General features: G+C 38.3%; 1 protein-coding gene and 1 long non-coding RNA gene across 2 annotated transcripts in view; one reads left to right on the top strand and one right to left on the bottom strand.

The window, feature by feature from the left end:
* The window catches only part of LOC134820871 (uncharacterized), a 1,079,557-nt gene that overhangs the window by 622,328 nt on the left and 438,338 nt on the right, over positions 1–18,891 (top strand). The gene's annotated exons all lie outside the window — the stretch shown is intronic.
* The window catches only part of LOC134820887 (uncharacterized), a 507,687-nt gene that overhangs the window by 220,982 nt on the left and 267,814 nt on the right, over positions 1–18,891 (bottom strand). The window lies entirely within an intron of this gene.

Raw genomic sequence — 18,891 nt, forward strand, 5'->3', positions numbered from 1 at the left:
ATTCTGCAGCACATGTGTATGTCACGGGTGACCCATTTGCACCGCCAGCTACACTTGTAAGAGTGTCAACATCAATGGTCAGCGTTGATGTCTTAATTTTGGTACCAGAGTCAGCTGATCCCTGTGCGATGGTGTACCCTCCACTACCAGTTGCTATATCATTCTCACCATTATCCTTCCACGACACAGTGACATCTGTAGCCACATCTCCGATGTTACAAGTCAGTGTCTGAGCCACAGCGGTGGTGGCTTGTTTAGGAGTAACTGGATCGACGGCTGAAATAATTTGATTCTTTCAAACTCACAAAACATTTGATATGTTAAAATATCATTACATGTAGTTGTAACTAAAATAGCCTAAATCAAGAAAGATTACTGCTGCAAAATTCGAATAAGACAGCTCGTTATAATACACATTGTGGTTCTCAAAATGTATCAATATTACTCACTGAAAACGTTAGAGTTTACATCAGTCGTATGTGGAGACGCTGATGTTTTTCCATGCTCCTCAGATTGAATGACACAGGTGAAAACAGCATCAACCGTGTTTTCACCAGCAGGTACGGTCAGAATTGTAGTTTGACTGTTTGTACTAGAATCGTAACTTCCAGCGGCAATCTGATAACCTCCAGTATCGTGAGTTATAGCACCACCCGAACTAGGTTTCTGCCATGTTACCGCCTCCAGCTGCTTAGTCAAACCACCTACTACACAAGATATTGTAGCTTCTGTGCTTGCCAGCACTTCACTACCCTTAGCTTCTACACCTGAAACAATCAGTCATTTAAAATAAGCCCGCAACAAAAAATATCAATAGTATTATTATACAGGAACTGAATCATTGAACTTTCTAAACTAAATTCACTGGATCCTATGATGTGTTGCATTTTGTTTTAACAGTAGGATGTAACAAGTTATCTTAGATATAAAGTTAAAACAGCAGACCATCATTTATGGGGAGTTATAAATACCCACCAAGTCCTAAGAAACTTACCGAAAGTAAGGAAGCTGACAACAATGTCTTTGAAAGTAGATGTTGCTGAATCCGAATATTCTTTAGATTCTGCAGCACATGTGTATGTCACGGGTGACCCATTTGCACCGCCAGCTACACTTGTAAGAGTGTCAACATCAATGGTCAGCGTTGATGTCTGAATTTTGGTACCAGAGTCAGCTGATCCCTGTGCGATGGTGTACCCTCCACTACCAGTTGCTATATCATTCTCACCATTATCCTTCCACGACACAGTGACATCTGTAGCCACATCTCCGATCTTACAAGTCAGTGTCTGAGCCACAGCGGTGGTGGCTTGTTTAGGAGTAACTGGATCGACGGCTGAAATAATTTGATTCTTTCAAACTCACAAAACATTTGATATGTTAAAATATCATTACATGTAGTTGTAACTAAAATAGCCTAAATCAAGAAAGATTACTGCTGCAAAATTCGAATAAGACAGCTCGTTATACACATTGTGGTTCTCAAAATGTATCAATATTACTCACTGAAAACGTTAGAGTTTACATCAGTCGTATGTGGAGACGCTGATGTTTTTCCATGCTCCTCAGATTGAATGACACAGGTGAAAACAGCATCAACCGTGTTTTCACCAGCAGGTACGGTCAGAATTGTAGTTTGACTGTTTGTACTAGAATCGTAACTTCCAGCGGCAATCTGATAACCTCCAGTATCGTGAGTTATAGCACCACCCGAACTAGGTTTCTGCCATGTTACCGCCTCCAGCTGCTTAGTCAAACCACCTACTACACAAGATATTGTAGCTTCTGTGCTTGCCAGCACTTCACTACCCTTAGCTTCTACACCTGAAACAATCAGTCATTTAAAATAAGCCCGCAATACAAAATATCAATAGTATTATTATACAGGAACTGAATCATTGAACTTTCTAAACTAAATTCACTGGATCCTATGATGTGTTGCATTTTGTTTTAACAGTAGGATGTAACAAGTTATCTTAGATATAAAGTTAAAACAGCAGACCATCATTTATGGGGAGTTATAAATACCCACCAAGTCCTAAGAAACTTACCGAAAGTAAGGAAGCTGACAACAATGTCTTTGAAAGTAGATGTTGCTGAATCCGAATATTCTTTAGAATCTGCAGCACATGTGTATGTCACGGGTGACCCATTTGCACCGCCAGCTACACTTGTAAGAGTGTCAACATCAATGGTCAGCGTTGATGTCTGAATTTTGGTACCAGAGTCAGCTGATCCCTGTGCGATGGTGTACCCTCCACTACCAGTTGCTATATCATTCTCACCATTATCCTTCCACGACACAGTGACATCTGTAGCCACATCTCCGATGTTACAAGTCAGTGTCTGAGCCACAGCGGTGGTGGCTTGTTTAGGAGTAACTGGATCGACGGCTGAAATAATTTGATTCTTTCAAACTCACAAAACATTTGATATGTTAAAATATCATTACATGTAGTTGTAACTAAAATAGCCTAAATCAAGAAAGATTACTGCTGCAAAATTCGAATAAGACAGCTCGTTATAATACACATTGTGGTTCTCAAAATGTATCAATATTACTCACTGAAAACGTTAGAGTTTACATCAGTCGTATGTGGAGACGCTGATGTTTTTCCATGCTCCTCAGATTGAATGACACAGGTGAAAACAGCATCAACCGTGTTTTCACCAGCAGGTACGGTCAGAATTGTAGTTTGACTGTTTGTACTAGAATCGTAACTTCCAGCGGCAATCTGATAACCTCCAGTATCGTGAGTTATAGCACCACCCGAACTAGGTTTCTGCCATGTTACCGCCTCCAGCTGCTTAGTCAAACCACCTACTACACAAGATATTGTAGCTTCTGTGCTTGCCAGCACTTCACTACCCTTAGCTTCTACACCTGAAACAATCAGTCATTTAAAATAAGCCCGCAATACAAAATATCAATAGTATTATTATACAGGCTCAGGCCTGCTATCCATGGCATACCAGTATTATCACTCCTATCTATAAATCAGGCAACCCCTTCAGCCCAGACAATTACAGAGCAATAGCAGTTGGCAGTTGTATGGGTAAGCTGTTCTCTAGCATCTTACTTGAACGTCTGTTACACTTCAAAAAGCTCTACTGTCCTGACCCAAAAGAACAGCTTGGATTTTCGAAAGGTGCCCAAACTAACGATCACGTTTTCACCCTCAAGACAGTAATTGACAAATACACAAAAGCTAAAAAGGCTCGTCTTTATGCATGCTTTGTTGATCTAAGAAAGGCCTTTGACACTGTATGTAGGGACCTCCTTCTGCACAAAATTACATGCCTTGGAATAACCGGTAACTTCTTCAACTGCCTAAGTGATATGTACAGAAACTCTATTGCCCATATAAAAATTTCCAAACTCTTGTCGCCTAAAATTGATATTGGCAAAGGAACGGAGCAAGGACACCCCCTATCGCCAGACCTCTTTAAAATCTACATTAATGACTTTTCATCTCTCCTGAAATCTGTTGGTGACTATCCAGTTCTTGCTGACGTTCTGATATCACATCTGCTGTGGGCTGACGATCTTGTCCTTCTTGCTCTAAGTCCCGAGGCCTTGCAAGTCAATATCAACATTCTATTTGATTTCTGTAACTCCATGGGCCTTGAAGTAAATATTAAGAAAACTAAGATTGTAATATTCAGCCCTCCCAAACGAAAGCAGTCCTATGAAACATTCACATTGGGAGGTCAGCCCATCCAGCACACCGATAAATACTGCTATCTTGGCATAATATTCCACAGAAATGGATCGTTTACAGCAGCAAATACTGAGCTGAGGGCCAAGGCTCTCCGTGCTCTCTATGGCCTCAAAGGCAAAATAGTTAAGGATGCCCTCTCACACCGTGCCCTTAATATTCTATTTGACTCCTTAATAAAACCAATCCTGCTTTATGGCTGTCAAGTCTTATGCCCCCACTCAAAAACCATGAGATACCTTTCAAAAATAGATGACAAAGCCAACCCCCAGCATACCTTGAAGTACATTGCACAAGACCACTATGAAAAATTCCACCTAAAGTTTATCAAGTGGTCTTTGTCTGTACATTCAAAAGCATCAAATATAGGTTGCTGGGGCGAAAGCGGGCGCCACCCTCTATTCTTTGAAGCCTGCAAACTTGCAATAGATTACTATAGTCGCCTTGAAAACACTGAAAACGAACTACTCTGTGCTGCATTTCACGAACAAATCATGTTGGGACTTCCTTGGTATACCAGTTCGCAGTAAACCAATTTGTATTTGCACTGTTTTTTAGCTCGCTTATCAGTGATCGTTATCAGTGAAAGTGTTACTCGCCACGTCGACTTTCAACAGCGCCGACTGTGTAGCATGGATTTTTCAGTGGACCGGCTCAACGCGATGGACCATGAGATGACATCAGAATTTCAGAAAATATTCAAGGTTGCCAATGTTTCATGTAGATCTGACTTTACTGAGACCGCTTTAATGAAACTTAACAAAAATCCACTCGTCAAAATCATCGGCAGCTTAATGAAATTGGCGGAGAAGAATATTGAACTTTGTAAAAGTGCTGCTGGGAAAATTGATGTCATGAAATCGGAGAAAATAGCGGATCAGAAACTAATTATTGAAACTCAACAAGGACAGATGAATTCAGTTCAGGAGACAGTTAAATCAGAAATGAAAAGTTGGACGGATGTTGTCAAGAAAAACACTGCTCAGCGTCCTAGCGGGAAACCTTTAACAGAAAACTCTATCAAACAAGCCGTAAGGACTGTAAATGAAGAGAAGAAACGATCGAAGTACTTGATGATCTACGGTTGCCATGAAAGTGATAAAGAAGCCGATTTTGAACTCAACAAAGTTGTCAAGGACATACTTTACGGAACTGACGCTTTCCCCGTGCTCCGCACTGGTGAGGTCTACAGAATCGGAAGGAAGGAACCGGGTAAGAATAGGCCTATCAAGGTCGAATTTGGTTGTGCCAGTGAGGTAGACTTGATTTTGATGCGTGCACGAAACCTCAGAGACAGTGAAGTTTTCAAACATGTTTATTTGGGACCGGACAGAACCAAAGAGGAACAGCTTGCGCATAGTAAACTTGTTAAGGAGATGAAACAGATGATCCAGAAAGAATCAAATAAACATTATATACGCGACAGAAAGATCTGCACGGCTGATAAAACCTTATCATCTCAAACGTCCCAAAGCTCCTGATAAGAGTTAATGTATGATGTATGTTGAGTGTTATTTGGTGCTGACTGGAGTTGCCGTGTGTAGATTTACCACTTTTTACAAATAATAAATGAACCGCGTTGAAAGCTTATTTAGTGTGTTTTTTTCAGTGCTGAGACTGGTAAATGTTAAAGTAAAAGAACCTGAACTGCAACTCATATTTTTATGCTATTTTCTAGTTACGTCGACACACAAGGCTAAATAGTTTTCGGAGGCTTGCTAGAATTTTATTCTCTATGTTTCTCTATAATTTTATATTGTATGTTTTTTATATTTCGGTACAGACCAGCGCCCATTGGGCGTATTCAATCAAAAACCAACATCTCAAAGCTTCTCACCAAATACAACTTCACCCCCTCATCTTCCTCAAAATCTAAGCTCTCCACCCAAATCAGTCATAACATGAGGGAAGAATTCGTGAATACCTGGAAAGCTGCCAAGGCCTCCTCGCCAAAACTAGAATTCTATAACTTAATTAAACATGATTTCGAACCAGAGGCATACCTACGAATTATCAAAATACTGGATGTTCGAAAAAGTCTGACAAGGTTTCGTATCAGCTGCCACAACCTCTACATCGAAAGGGGCAGATACGAAACCCCCCTTGTACCAAGAGAAGAACGTTGGTGCACCTACTGCTTTTTCCGCAAAGGGCTCAAGCCTATTGAGGACGAAAGTCACGTATTGATTGACTGTTTGCTCTACTCCTCAGTTAGGGAAAAATTCAATTTCCATCCCCTAAACATTACTGACCTAGTCGGTTTGCTCTCCAACAAAACTCTAGATCCTACCACACTCACTGCCACAGCAAGAGCAATCCATTCAATTCTCTCTGTGAACGAAAATTATACAGCCTACTATAAGAGCCCAGATTTCCACTCAAATACTGGCAAGTGCATAATGCTATAGGACCTTAAAATAAGATTGAACCATACAAACTCGATTTATCTATTTTCTAAAACTAGCATTATATAACATTTCTAAATTATCCCTACACACTTGTAAATAATTAGAATTGTGAAACTTAAATTATTTCAGAATTACAACTATTGTGTACTCAATAAAGTAATTATCACTTTTGTATCCTTGTATCCTTGTATCCTACAGGAACTGAATCATTGAACTTTCTAAACTAAATTCACTGGATCCTATGATGTGTTGCATTTTGTTTTAACAGTAGGATGTAACAAGTTATCTTAGATATAAAGTTAAAACAGCAGACCATCATTTATGGGGAGTTATAGATACCCACCAAGTCCTAAGAAACTTACCGAAAGTAAGGAAGCTGACAACAATGTCTTTGAAAGTAGATGTTGCTGAATCCGAATATTCTTTAGATTCTGCAGCACATGTGTATGTCACGGGTGACCCATTTGCACCGCCAGCTACACTTGTAAGAGTGTCAACATCAATGGTCAGCGTTGATGTCTGAATTTTGGTACCAGAGTCAGCTGATCCCTGTGCGATGGTGTACCCTCCACTACCAGTTGCTATATCATTCTCACCATTATCCTTCCACGACACAGTGACATCTGTAGCCACATCTCCGATCTTACAAGTCAGTGTCTGAGCCACAGCGGTGGTGGCTTGTTTAGGAGTAACTGGATCGACGGCTGAAATAATTTGATTCTTTCAAACTCACAAAACATTTGATATGTTAAAATATCATTACATGTAGTTGTAACTAAAATAGCCTAAATCAAGAAAGATTACTGCTGCAAAATTCGAATAAGACAGCTCGTTATACACATTGTGGTTCTCAAAATGTATCAATATTACTCACTGAAAACGTTAGAGTTTACATCAGTCGTATGTGGAGACGCTGATGTTTTTCCATGCTCCTCAGATTGAATGACACAGGTGAAAACAGCATCAACCGTGTTTTCACCAGCAGGTACGGTCAGAATTGTAGTTTGACTGTTTGTACTAGAATCGTAACTTCCAGCGGCAATCTGATAACCTCCAGTATCGTGAGTTATAGCACCACCCGAACTAGGTTTCTGCCATGTTACCGCCTCCAGCTGCTTAGTCAAACCACCTACTACACAAGATATTGTAGCTTCTGTGCTTGCCAGCACTTCACTACCCTTAGCTTCTACACCTGAAACAATCAGTCATTTAAAATAAGCCCGCAATACAAAATATCAATAGTATTATTATACAGGAACTGAATCATTGAACTTTCTAAACTAAATTCACTGGATCCTATGATGTGTTGCATTTTGTTTTAACAGTAGGATGTAACAAGTTATCTTAGATATAAAGTTAAAACAGCAGACCATCATTTATGGGGAGTTATAAATACCCACCAAGTCCTAAGAAACTTACCGAAAGTAAGGAAGCTGACAACAATGTCTTTGAAAGTAGATGTTGCTGAATCCGAATATTCTTTAGATTCTGCAGCACATGTGTATGTCACGGGTGACCCATTTGCACCGCCAGCTACACTCGTAAGAGTGTCAACATCAATGGTCAGCGTTGATGTCTGAATTTTGGTACCAGAGTCAGCTGATCCCTGTGCGATGGTGTACCCTCCACTACCAGTTGCTATATCATTCTCACCATTATCCTTCCACGACACAGTGACATCTGTAGCCACATCTCCGATCTTACAAGTCAGTGTCTGAGCCACAGCGGTGGTGGCTTGTTTAGGAGTAACTGGATCGACGGCTGAAATAATTTGATTCTTTCAAACTCACAAAACATTTGATATGTTAAAATATCATTACATGTAGTTGTAACTAAAATAGCCTAAATCAAGAAAGATTACTGCTGCAAAATTCGAATAAGACAGCTCGTTATATACACATTGTGGTTCTCAAAATGTATCAATATTACTCACTGAAAACGTTAGAGTTTACATCAGTCGTATGTGGAGACGCTGATGTTTTTCCATGCTCCTCAGATTGAATGACACAGGTGAAAACAGCATCAACCGTGTTTTCACCAGCAGGTACGGTCAGAATTGTAGTTTGACTGTTTGTACTAGAATCGTAACTTCCAGCGGCAATCTGATAACCTCCAGTATCGTGAGTTATAGCACCACCCGAACTAGGTTTCTGCCATGTTACCGCCTCCAGCTGCTTAGTCAAACCACCTACTACACAAGATATTGTAGCTTCTGTGCTTGCCAGCACTTCACTACCCTTAGCTTCTACACCTGAAACAATCAGTCATTTAAAATAAGCCCGCAACAAAAAATATCAATAGTATTATTATACAGGAACTGAATCATTGAACTTTCTAAACTAAATTCACTGGATCCTATGATGTGTTGCATTTTGTTTTAACAGTAGGATGTAACAAGTTATCTTAGATATAAAGTTAAAACAGCAGACCATCATTTATGGGGAGTTATAAATACCCACCAAGTCCTAAGAAACTTACCGAAAGTAAGGAAGCTGACAACAATGTCTTTGAAAGTAGATGTTGCTGAATCCGAATATTCTTTAGATTCTGCAGCACATGTGTATGTCACGGGTGACCCATTTGCACCGCCAGCTACACTTGTAAGAGTGTCAACATCAATGGTCAGCGTTGATGTCTGAATTTTGGTACCAGAGTCAGCTGATCCCTGTGCGATGGTGTACCCTCCACTACCAGTTGCTATATCATTCTCACCATTATCCTTCCACGACACAGTGACATCTGTAGCCACATCTCCGATGTTACAAGTCAGTGTCTGAGCCACAGCGGTGGTGGCTTGTTTAGGAGTAACTGGATCGACGGCTGAAATAATTTGATTCTTTCAAACTCACAAAACATTTGATATGTTAAAATATCATTACATGTAGTTGTAACTAAAATAGCCTAAATCAAGAAAGATTACTGCTGCAAAATTCGAATAAGACAGCTCGTTATACACATTGTGGTTCTCAAAATGTATCAATATTACTCACTGAAAACGTTAGAGTTTACATCAGTCGTATGTGGAGACGCTGATGTTTTTCCATGCTCCTCAGATTGAATGACACAGGTGAAAACAGCATCAACCGTGTTTTCACCAGCAGGTACGGTCAGAATTGTAGTTTGACTGTTTGTACTAGAATCGTAACTTCCAGCGGCAATCTGATAACCTCCAGTATCGTGAGTTATAGCACCACCCGAACTAGGTTTCTGCCATGTTACCGCCTCCAGCTGCTTAGTCAAACCACCTACTACACAAGATATTGTAGCTTCTGTGCTTGCCAGCACTTCACTACCCTTAGCTTCTACACCTGAAACAATCAGTCATTTAAAATAAGCCCGCAATACAAAATATCAATAGTATTATTATACAGGAACTGAATCATTGAACTTTCTAAACTAAATTCACTGGATCCTATGATGTGTTGCATTTTGTTTTAACAGTAGGATGTAACAAGTTATCTTAGATATAAAGTTAAAACAGCAGACCATCATTTATGGGGAGTTATAAATACCCACCAAGTCCTAAGAAACTTACCGAAAGTAAGGAAGCTGACAACAATGTCTTTGAAAGTAGATGTTGCTGAATCCGAATATTCTTTAGATTCTGCAGCACATGTGTATGTCACGGGTGACCCATTTGCACCGCCAGCTACACTTGTAAGAGTGTCAACATCAATGGTCAGCGTTGATGTCTGAATTTTGGTACCAGAGTCAGCTGATCCCTGTGCGATGGTGTACCCTCCACTACCAGTTGCTATATCATTCTCACCATTATCCTTCCACGACACAGTGACATCTGTAGCCACATCTCCGATCTTACAAGTCAGTGTCTGAGCCACAGCGGTGGTGGCTTGTTTAGGAGTAACTGGATCGACGGCTGAAATAATTTGATTCTTTCAAACTCACAAAACATTTGATATGTTAAAATATCATTACATGTAGTTGTAACTAAAATAGCCTAAATCAAGAAAGATTACTGCTGCAAAATTCGAATAAGACAGCTAGTTTATTTTTGAAATTTTTTTTGTTTATTGGTTTTCTCTGAATATTAATCACTCACTGAAGGTATTCAAGGTTACGGACGTTGAAACTTCTGTCGCATCATCTTGGGCTGCAGGTGTGATCAGACATGTGTAAGTTGAATCAGCGATGTTCTGTGCACTAGCAACAGTCAGAGTGGTAGTTTGAGAATCTCCAACAAGTGAACCTTCGTTAGAGGTGTAACCGGTCTCACCAGTCGTTACGTCCGTTGCACCATCAGATTTCAGCCATTTTACAGTCTGCAATGCTGCAGTTAAACCGGTCACTTTGCAAGATATCACTACTGCGTCCGTTCCACTGAGTACTTCTCTGTTCCCGGCGGTGACCACTAAAAATAACATGTTGTTAAAGGAACTTGCTTCATCACAGCGTGGCGCATGCCAACAGCTGTCTATCAGTATCAGTGGAAATACTTTGTTCATTTATCATTTCAATTGTTTTCGGATAATTTTATAATTTCCTTGATAACAGGAAAATACATTTATCAGATAGTTGCATCTATGAATCGATAAATTGAAATTAGAATGAAGACCATAGAAATAAAGAAGCACAAAATAACTTTGTATCAACACAAATCAGGTCAAGCAAGCATTGTTTTTTAGAGATCAACATTATGATTAATAATCATTAATCAACCGAATGAGTTGGAAATAATAGTGTTACATTATTGATGTTTACCACTACGTCATCTTCAATTTTTTTTAGCGCGACCTTTGTAGTGCTCTTCTATTTTTTAGCTCTATAATTGAATTAATGTGACTCACCAATGGGAGTAACTACAACACTCTCTTCGAATGATGGGGATCCAGGGAAAAAAACTGACGTCACCGAGCATTTGTACGCTTTCGCAGAAATCATAGACGACATTAAAGTGGACTTTAAAGTAAGTCTTGTCGTCTGTGGAGTGAAGGATCCTTTTCCCTCATCAACATTGTAATCTACGGAGTCACCAGTGGAAATATCATTCCCTTCAGGGTCTTTCCACGTGATATCAGCTGCACTTCCCAGTCCGGCTATGTCACATGATATCGTCTGTGCTACACCAGTTGTAATCCTTCTATCGTGTGGAGTTATAGCTGAAATTAAAATGATATTTTAATAGTAATATTATCAAGGCGATAAAAGATGTGGATTTCTAGTGTAGCACTGAAACAGTGGTGTAGATTCGTAGAATGGTCGAAACTTAAGTTAAAACAGAACTGAAGTAAACATTTTGATTATTGATACACCTAATAAAGCTGAAATTGCACGACTTACTATAAAAACTGAGCTCAGGATTTTCCAGCACAGTTGTAGCGCCAGTGTTATCAGCGGGATCAGTAATTACACAAGTAAACTGCATGTTACTCCTTGTAGTATCGGAACCTGCCACCTCCAAGGTGGTTGTTTGTGTTCCATCTGTTCCATCTCCACTACTGTACGAAGCTGCTCCCACATCTGGTGTGTACGTGTCGTCATTGATCAAGATCGTTTCTCCCAATTTCCACACGACGTTTGTTACTTGTGCAGTCAAACTACTGATATCACATTTTACAGTGAACGTAACGGCTGCACTATCTACCACTTCTCTACTGTGAGGTGACACTGCAATTGTCGCTGAACCTGAAATATCGGGAATTTAGAATAACTAAAACACTCGAATAACATGTGTTTGGTGTATTTTTTTTTTGAAATGTGACAGCTATTAATGGGTTTTACATTACTATTAGATAATTTATGAATAGTGGTCACATTTTCAACTATTTATTCTACACCCACCCGGCACCCATAGCCAAGTCTTCTGAACAAAATCCTAAAAATGTCTTTCGAATTATCAGATGCGGTGGTAGTAACTAGTAGCTGGTATTACCCACTAGTCTAGAACCAAAATGATACCAGCTCATTACAATGGTAATAGGCCGATAATCAGCCTGGTAATACTCTGGTGTAGAAGGAAATCGAGAAGCTTATTACCACCCTGGTAATAGCCAGGCTGGTAACCCGTACTATTACCAATCTAGAATGTGTCTTAGTGTGTGTTCAAGCCCAGACCTCACTTTTTCTAGAATTCCAGAAAAAAAGTGACATCATAATGACGTCACAGTATTTATATAGTAAGGAAGGTATATGTGGCTATTCTGCAGATTTTAAGTTAATTTTGTCTTAACCTTTTTATCGCCGTCCCAACTCTAAACAGTTCACATAACGGTTCACATCGTCGAACAACTCCGTTCTAAGAATTTTCCCACACATAATTAAATCACGATATTAAAGCATCTAACCTGTGGTGTGACGTACAATAAAACAGAAAACTCTGAGTTCGGGGCACTAATAATAGGTAAAATATGCACTACAAGTGTCATGAAACACCTCTGAAACCAGGCATCGAGACGAACCAGGTTGTGATCGGTTGTTTATACATCGCGCACGGGTATGTGACGATCATTAGGTTCCTTTAGTGATATTTTTAAACAAAAATGTCCGTTCATCAACTCGATGATTCTACCCAAGAAGGGCAGTATAAATCTACCAGTAAACTATTGTTTTTTTGATATAAAATGCGTAAAAGCGCTTTGACCGTCCATTATAGATGAACCGTTCTTTCAGTTGATCCTAAAGTCGGTAGGTATTACATTATCGAAAATTCATCCATCTTAGAGTTAAAGGCGTAAAAGCGCTTTGACCGTCCATTATACAGGGTGGGCCAAAAGTCAGTACCCATACGTTGGCCTTTATAGCTCAGTCACTGAGTGCTCAATTTAAATACTTCTTTCTGGTATGACTTAGTACCACCACTGGTTCGAGGAATTTGTCAACTCGAAAAATATTCGCGTTCATTTTTTTCAAATGGAGGTTCATTTTCACATTTATTTGATAGTTTGGATAGTCGGATCAAGCTAAATGTTATTGAATTGTGTTTGGCCATTCGAATTACGTTTGTCCTGAAAGAATTAGAACTGTAGCTTCTCAGATGACCGAGATATGAAGCATAACGAGTTTATTCATTACGTGTGATCAGGTGATTGGTTTACCTAATCACGTGATAAGGTGCCCCCGTTAACTACCCCGTTAAACATTATGGGAATTGTTAAGGGTGCCCAATTGAAGTGTCGTGTCACGGTGTCACATAATCACCCAGTCAATTTTGTTAACGAGATACAGAAAATGCTTGATAACTTCGTCATGTTTTCAGATCATATGCAACATTTGATAATCTACCGTCTCTGAAAAAATTAGGCGTTCAGCATGTTCAGAGAAAACAATATAGGTGTTTTAATATTGAATGGGCGTGGTCTAAAATATTCGAATTTTCAAATTTTGACGACGGAATCCTCGAACCAGTAATTACAGTATGCCATCTGCAAAGCAACAGCTCTCAAATATAAAACACGGCGGAGCTATTAAGGCCAACGTATGGGTACTGACTTTTGGCCCACCCTGTATGAACCGTTCTTTCAGTTGATCCTAAAGTCAGTAGGTATTACATTATCGAAAATTCATCCATCTTAGAGTTATGTTAATGAGTTACATGATATTCAAAGGATTTGTTTTTATAACTAATGTAAAGTTGCGAACAAGCACAGAATTAAGGAATCTCCATTAACCTTATGTTGAGTCTTACTAGTACTATAAATAGTATTAGTAAGAGCGGTGTCTTTCATTACTTTTATAAATATTAATACAATATATACCGTTATTATGTAAGTTAGTAATTTTTCGATGGAATTTAAATTAACCTTTCTCACTTACTTGATTCAAAAGAGTAGAGCAGGAGTAACAGTACTCCGCAAAGATCTTTCATATCAACTAGATTCGCTGCGTATCACGAATGTCACATTATATCTGCACAAAAAATTGGATAATTAAAGCTATCTCCAACTTTAAAGCTAATCGCCCACCTATATGCATATAACTGCCCGTTAAATTCTGCGGAGCATTCTATAGGATAAGAAGTTGTCCCAATAGATTTGGTTACTGGTGGGGAACGATTTTTCCATTTTTTACATGTGACAATAATTCCTGTTTTGATTGGTCCATGCTGGAAGCTGATGGGTTAACCGCCGTTGTGCTATAAAATATCGTTTACCCCCAGTATCCAGATTTATCAACAATTGCATTAACGACATGCCTCAAAATTAATATGCTGGCCCGGTGAAATTCTACATCAGACTGATAAAATCACAGAATAAGTTTAAGTTATATCAGTGTGTAACGTAAGGGAAGACTTGACTACCAGACTACAGCAATAAGGGATTTTAAAGAAAACAATAGTTTTAGTGCTGTCGTCACACAGATTACAACGATAGTATAACGTTGGGAAATATTTAAAACAGAAATATATAGACAGAGCTGAAAGAGATGGAACATAAATTGTGCTGGCTTCCTATTTTACTTGCCACATTAAGATCTAATATGGTTGTTAGCCATTGATATAAACTAATACCTATACAATTAAACTTTCCTCAATTTATCCTGGTATAGCACCCTGTCAGACCCCATCAGCCCGATCACATGCATATTACCTATTTAGATAACTAAACCTTCCTATTAAAAGTTTGCCCCAAATGGCGCCCACCAAATGGCGCCATATCAAGCCTAATTAGCTTTAGATCCACAAGTATGATACATTATTGTAACTTATCGGTGTACCTTATTTGGTCCTTGACATGAGATAAACAAGTAAACTTTATGAGCTCGACGATGTCTAAAACAGATCGAGGCCAATGCACCCTGAAAAGCACTTACAATTGAAAATTTTTAAAAACAATAAAAATTGTGGTAGTAGTAATTATGGTAGAACATTTAATGAACAAAATGGAAAATATCGATAGTGAGTATGCATATAAGATCTTATAAAAACTGTTCAAAGATGGTTCAAAACGTGAACGTGGTGCTTTCTGGAGAATGATATACTGAAACAGCGGGCCAGCAAAGCGAATATTCCAGAACAAACAGAATAAAGAGGAAGATAAATATGATTGCATAGGATAATGTGATAATATGTAACTCAACTTTTAAGTTGGTATGGCTACGAAAAAATAAGGAACACAGAATTCGTCAAGGATTCTTAAATTATTACAGAATTACAGAATGAAAGTAGCATCAGTTTATGTAGTTTTCGATGCTGATTCCGTAACACCCCCATGACATAAGGTAATGCATAAGTAATGCTTCTAAGAGGATTTATGAGAGAAAAACTGTTTTGGTCACGTGACAGGCTAGTAAACAAGAATTCGATTCTTTAGGGCTCTGGTTATGGTTAAGGTTGGGGTTAGGGTCTCGGTAAGACTGTTCCTTTCGGTTACAAAACGGTAACAACCAAGGTAACGTGACAGCGCGCTGGCGAGGGAATTAGTAAAAGCCAACAGTATCAGGGAAACTTTATTTCAATTTGGTCGAGACAAGCTGGATGACCCTGTGACAACTGATTTATAATTTATTTATTGGTTGATGGCTTAAAGTGTTTGTAAAACGTTTGAGTGAGGTGAAACCAAATGATTAACATCCCTTCAATGCAAGAAATAATTTTGTTAATTCTTTTTTACTAGCGGAATAATCTGACCTGTTCGCGGGAGCAGCTATTATAGTATTACGTGAAAAATAAGGAATTTTTATTGTTTAATTTTTAAATTATGGCGTTATTCAGTAATTGTAAACGTTTCAAATATTGCAAAATACGATGACGTCGCACTGTCACATAGATTATGGCAACGGTAGACAAATATTCCGATAAACAAATTACGCGGTCCGATCCGCGGACATGGATCTTCATGACCCCCGGCCATCGCTAATGCATGTCGCAAGGGTAATTACTTTTCTGATGCTTCACTCACTGATTGCGGATTATGACAAAACACGAAAGCAAAGTTAGGTCATATTTAGTACCACAAGCTTCTCATCTTTATTTTGATGCTAATTTTATCATGCACAACATTACAGCTTATCATAGAGGGTCTTGAACTACCTATGATCTGTCTCTGTAGTTATAACCACGAAAACAGCTTTTTTTTAAACTATTTTAAAATTCATTACCTGACTCTCTAAAGTTTCTATAATAGTCTATAATTGTGTAACTAGTTTTAAATCAATTTAAACTTCAAATTAAAATTTTCAAAATACATTCTGGCACACCTTAGAATCATCCCCCGCATATTATCGACAAATTCCGCCAGTTGTTTAGGTATGCGAGGAACCTATAATAGTCACTAGTCACTATTGAGTACTTAAGGTCTCATACTTAAAGGCTAAAGAGTTATTGGGTATGCTGTAGTAGGCCTTCGGGTGATTTAAGGTGGTATAAGGTATTTCGTATTTTTAGTATTAAATGCGTTAGTTTAGTGTTATCACTGTAAGTGTAAATTTTAAAGGCCTTAAATTTTAAATATCTGCATTCCATCATCAATTTAATTTAGCTGCAATACTAAACAATGCTCTAAATAATCATGATAATTCTTAAAGTATTTAAATTCTTTAAGAAAGTAAACGACCGTGGTGGAATAAGAAAATGCAAAAAATGTTCACAAACTCTGGCAGCTTTGGGACAAATTAATTCATCCGAGACACTAGGTCACGCGTTATATGTTGGGTTCACGCAAACAATAAGTCACGGAGGTTGAAAGTGTAATAAATGGTAAAAATAACAACAACAAAAGTCCCGCTAAGAAAACATCTGAACAATTGGAAGGAAGTTTAAAATGTTTCATTGTTCAATAGCTGAGCTGTAAAATCCATTTTCTAATTGTTTACTTGTCTGGAGATATAAACAATAAGTAGTCATGAATGATAAGTTGCAGGACAAATTTAATTCACTCCATGGTGGCATGACGCCACTAGGCCTCCCAATTACCAGGCGAGCTGCATTCCACCTACCATCGGCATTAGAGAATAACTGATCGAATTTTGTATGAACATCGGACAGCCACTACTGTGGAGTCTAAAAACTAAAGACGGGGCTATTTTTATTTTAAATTTAAGTTAATCATTAATTTAAATTTAAGTTAATCATTAATGAGAACGTGATCAAGCCTGTGCTGACTAAGACAAATCTCGCATAACTTAGGTGGGGCCAGTTATAATGCTTGTTCTACTGTGCCAAACCATGTGCTAAAATACAGGCGATAATATGCTTATGTTAATGAAGAAGAGGATCCTGCACGTAGGATGAAGAAACACTTTCACACGTCATACTAACTATAACAAGGACCAGCAACTCTGAAATCTTAAACCTCATGGGTCAAAATAGGATGGGAAATAGATTTTATAAATTTAGAATTAGCCCCTCCGCGTAGTCGTGACGTATATATATATAAACGTCACGACTACGCGGAGGGGCTAATTCTAAATTCATATATATTATACAGTTGCACAGAATACAGATATAGTATTACTGGACATGTCGTAAAGATCGAAAGCAAAGAGTTTTGGGATCAGTAGTTTCAAGTTTGAACCTGAGAATGGAATGTTTCAGACGGATTTGTCTGTGCTCATAACAAATACCATTACTGCATTAGTCGAGGACCCGAATGTGAAAACTTTTGGGAAGCAGGAGCTTGAACCTTGGGAACAATCTAGAACGTAGAATGGATTCATTCCTGAAAACGAAAATCTCGTGTACTTCTATTCTATAGTTTAGCGGATAACCGTATTAAGAAAACATGTCAAAATTTTAATATTTATTGATAAGATTTGCGAGCGAGCTGCAGACCTATTCTAGACAAAATTTTAAAATAGAGACACGATTGAATTATACATTAATCCTACATAAAAATAATCCCACAAATAATCTTAGCTGACAAAAACGAGCTAAAATAAAAATGGCAAGTATCCAATATAGCTAGTATAGATTTAAGGTAGGATCGAAAACTAAAGCTGTCTTAACAGACGCCCCGCGTACCACGTCGTCATAACGACGCGTGCATTTGTCACGTGACAAACTGTTATTGAGCACCAGACAATTTTACAGTCAGAGATAATAGTAGAAGTGTTAAGTAGTTCCAAAAAACCAACACGTGGGAAAGAAAAACATTGCAAATGGCGGAAATAGATGTATAGTGGTGCTGCTGGTAGTCAAGCAGTTTGTTTATTTATTTGAAGATCCCATCCGGATGACTTTTTACGCCTAAAAACAATAGACATGTACAGATTAAGATACACCACATGCTATGTATCATAAAAACGCACAGTTTCCATCAGTTTGAAGTTATCCTGCAACCTTATTAATTAAAAATACGAAAAATGTTGAGATTTAATTTGACCCTAGCTGAAGAAGGAACATTTTAAGATTTAATGGTACCCTTGAGAAATGAGAAGGGCTTTAATTATATTGAGCAAACCCGATATAAGATACCCGATATAAAATATCCGATTCGAAATGTCCGATGTAAAATATAAATTGCCCTTTATAAACTAATATGACAGGTCCGCATCTGGAGATAATTACGTAATATTTAAAAAAGCAAAACTCTTATTTTGCTTTTTACCTATCAGACGTCATATCTAATAGCAGAAAAACAAGTCAGTCCTTGCGGTCATAGTGAGTCTTTTTATCACTAGTCTGAGACTACGGGTATCGGCCTTACAAAATGACACGAAAAAGGAGATGGCTCTGAAATGCACAAAAATGAGTTTTGTTCATGTTTTATTATCCAGATAGGTAGTTCAACAGGTATATTTTTCTTCCCGGGGTTGATTTGATTGAAAACCGTAAATTTTGCGATAAAAATTGTCATCTTTGAAATCTTCCA

This window comes from Bolinopsis microptera, chromosome 9 (assembly GCF_026151205.1).
Source record: "Bolinopsis microptera isolate Bmic1 chromosome 9, MBARI_Bmic_1.0, whole genome shotgun sequence".
Taxonomy (NCBI): Eukaryota; Metazoa; Ctenophora; class Tentaculata; order Lobata; family Bolinopsidae; genus Bolinopsis; species Bolinopsis microptera.